We start from the raw sequence: 3,913 nt of genomic DNA on the forward strand, positions 1-3,913 counted from the left end.
CAACATCATATGACCCCTTTAACACAAGTCCTGCTGATCTAATGATTTTAAAGCATATGCATTGGCTGTGACAGAAGCCATCTGCTGTTCTTTTTTAATAAGGACATTGGCTCAGTCTCTATATTAAAGTAAGAATGCTTAAAACATGCTACTCTAGCTTGAATATAGTGTATTGATATTGAATTTTGTTGCATTAAAAACAGCAGCAGTAACAGCACTTTTATATTTAACTGAATATTATTAACAAGCACAAATGAACTGCACAAGTGTAACTTGTCTTGCACAAGTCTTTAGCCTCCTTGTTAGTGCGTCTGCCTCCCATGCCGGAGACCCGGGTTTGAGACCCACTCGGAACGAGAACGAGATGTGGCGGTGAGGACCCGGGAGAGAGGGGTTACACAAGCCTGAATAATAAATATTTGAGAGAAATAGGCCTTTTGTGTACATAGAAAAAGTCTTAGATCTTTGAGTTCAGCTCATGAAAGATGGGGGCAAAAGCAAAAGTGTTGCGTTTATAATTTTGTTCAGTGTATATATATATAGTCGTGGTCTGTGATTTTGAATGGAGTGAGGAGCGGATTTTTTAAAAGTCGGAGCGTCATGGTTTTCACTCGCTCCAAGAGCGCTCCACCACCGCTCCATCACGTGTACAATTCATGCCAACAGCCCATAATATAACTGCATATTTAGCAAGAATTCACATGTTAAGCAAGAATTCACATGTTAAACATATTTAGCTAACTTGATACAGAAGGATCACTCAAATCAGAAAGAATGTGAAGGTTATGATGACGGCAATGGACATGAGCGGGAAGTTATAGTTCTCAAGGAATTTGTATTTGTCGCTTCAGCTCTGTCTGATCATTAGCGTAATAGACATGCAAAATATATTTCCCAGCATCACTGAAGCTCAGATTCTTGATGACGACGTCACAGTTTCCTTCTTTAAACACTCGTCCACTACATTCTTCATCCTGACACACATCTATGTCTCCTGACTCACTGAATAACTCAGTGTGAACAATATTATTGGCTTCAGATTCACATGTTAGTGTGACATTTATTCCATTTTCTCCTCTCACAGATTTAGATGCGTTTCCTGCAAATACAGTATAATATTCATTCAATAGAAAATATCAATACTGAAAAATGTGTTTCTGTCTATTCTCAGTAATCAATGTTATTATAAAATATTCTAGGAGAGTTATTATAGTCAGCTTTTGCTGAAGACATAACTTCACACATTCAAGTGGATTCATCAGCTGTGAACTGATGGAGGAGTTTCTCTAATATTTAGCATCAGAAATGAATGTAAATATTAAGGATGCTCATTGCTCATCAGAGACATGATCTATTTAGCCTTTGTGCTCTTCATCTAAACACTTAACCTCAGGTTACTTCATTGTCTCTTCATGAAATAAAAGCATTAAATGCTCAATCTCAAGCACTAATGACTAATGAGATCTGGTTGATGAATTAATAGAAAGCAGCAGGTTCAGTCAGAAGTCTAAATGCAGCGACCAGAGCTTTACCTTATAAACTACTTAGTTTGAACTCTTTCCTGTTTTTACCAAAAAAGGACAGCAATTGTTTAAAACAAGGAACACAGCACTAAAAAAAGTGACTTTCTTTGCAGCAACCATATATTTGTTATAAAAAATAGATTTAAATATAAACGAGGGCAATAAGAGCGAGCAATATTAGCAGTGGCTCATTTTAACATGTTTGAACTCTTACCTGTTTTTACAAAAAAAGGACAGCATTTGTTTATAATAATGAACACAGCACTAAAAAAGTGACTTTCATTGCAGCAACCAGATATTTGTTATAAAAATGGATTAAAAATATAAACGAGGGCAATAAGAGCGAGCAATATTAGCAGCGGCACATTTTAACATTTCAAATGTTGATGAAAATAATATAAAGCTGTAGCAAATGTACGAGTGCAGTTGTAAATGTGCTGAGAGATAAAATACTGCTGAGTGGAAAAATAATACAGACCTGATTGCAATACAGCTGACTCTAAACCTTAGCTTTCAGATTTATTTAAAGATATATCATATGGATCATATATGAAAAATAAGAAACATCAAACTATAATCTGAATATTTACTTTAATAAATTATTCCAGTATAATTCTCAAGACTCAAAATGACCAGTCAAACTCAAAGGCCAAATGAACACAAAGTTTATGAAATTATTTTTCCTGTTACCAACCAACCCTCTCATCTGAGCTATCAATGTACAGTAGAACAATCAAATAATTATAATAATAAAAACATTATTATAATCATCATCATGATAATCACATTATAACTTAGATACATTCCTCGTAAATGTTAATTTCCTTAGCGTCACTAGAAGATATAGTTTTCCACAAACAGAAAACAAAACTATTGATAGAGTAACACACACAAAAACATAAGTTGACTTTATATTTAAAAACACAAAAACTTACATGGTAAACGTTCCGTATGAATCTTTTGTTCTGGCGTAAACCACGGCACATTTAACAAGACAAAGCAAAAGTGAAAGCAGTATTGCACACGAGTGAGGGCTTGTCAGGAAATATGGCTCTTCAGTGATATCTGAACTCAAATCAGCTGTAGAGTTTAATAGGACACATTACTGGAATCATGTAAGAATCCACCCGCCAGCCCAAAACAACGGAATCCAAAGGCCTGGTCGAAGGTTTAGTGCGTATTCGGTCTTTTACTTGTGCGTTTGAATGTATCAGGATTTAGTTTAAATTTTAGTCTAGCTCCGTTTTCAATCTGACTCCAGTTTCAAATGATCAGTTTTTAATTAGAAATATTGCCTAAATTTAATGTTCACAAATATTAATTTAGATATTTGATTATTCCGGACTCACTATGCTTTCAATAATCCGTTCACTGGGGACCTAATGTCTCTTTTAAGTCTCACGTTGACCTTACGATCACAAACTCGCCAGTCTGATGCTAGTCAGAGGGTGTAGGTAGACTAATACCTGTTTTGCCTGCCGCCTACTGCTTGCTTATGACAAAAAGTGTAATTCACTTAGTCTTTTCCCGTACAACTTGCCCACTTAACCAGTGGCGTCACAGGTGTTCAGGGCTCCTGTGCAGTTGAGTCACGTTCAGTGAAGATCATTATAGTTCCTCCAGTTCCTGTTTGTGCTCTGTATTCTCCTGTACTCGGCCCTGCTCATAACCTCTGTGCTGACGTCGCCATATGATGACAGAAATCACAGACACAATCACAGGCAGAATCCCCAAACACACTCCAACTGACACCATCCAGTTCTCTACAGCTGGAAAAGGGGAAAATGGAAAGAGAGCACATTTAAAATAAAAAATTTTTTTTTTCATTATTAAACTCACTGCTTGAAGATTTTGTAAAGCTCTCAATGCCTCTGTTTTACTTACTGTGTTGTTCAGTGTCATCAGTTTGGTCTTTATCAGTGTCGTGCAGTTTCTCCTTTGATTCTGTACAGAATACTGAAAGGTTAGTCTCACAGTTTAGTATGAATCTGCTGTTTAAAGATAATATTTCTAAACATCACTGAGCTTCTCTCACCTCTGACTGTCACTGTGATCAAGGGTTCTGCTGAAGGCTCCAGAACTCTGTATGATCCTGTGTTTATTAATAAATGAACTGTATGATAAACCAGTGAAAATGTCCACCATCAATCCACAAATGTTAACAAAAGTCTTCACTGAGTAACACAACAGAGAAATAATTCACTAGAATAACTCTAGCTGACGCTGAACACCAAGAATAAATAGAGTTTATAAACATAAATGACACTGACCGCTGTGATAGACGAGACAAAGCAGCAGAAGATTCAAGCATCTGAACCTGATGAGAATAAGAGCTGTTATGAGACAGATACAGACACACATCACAAACACATTAATACAGCCATAAAATA

Source organism: Sinocyclocheilus rhinocerous, unplaced genomic scaffold (genome assembly GCF_001515625.1).
Source record: "Sinocyclocheilus rhinocerous isolate Xijiao unplaced genomic scaffold, SAMN03320098_v1.1 scaffold2002, whole genome shotgun sequence".
Taxonomy (NCBI): Eukaryota; Metazoa; Chordata; class Actinopteri; order Cypriniformes; family Cyprinidae; genus Sinocyclocheilus; species Sinocyclocheilus rhinocerous.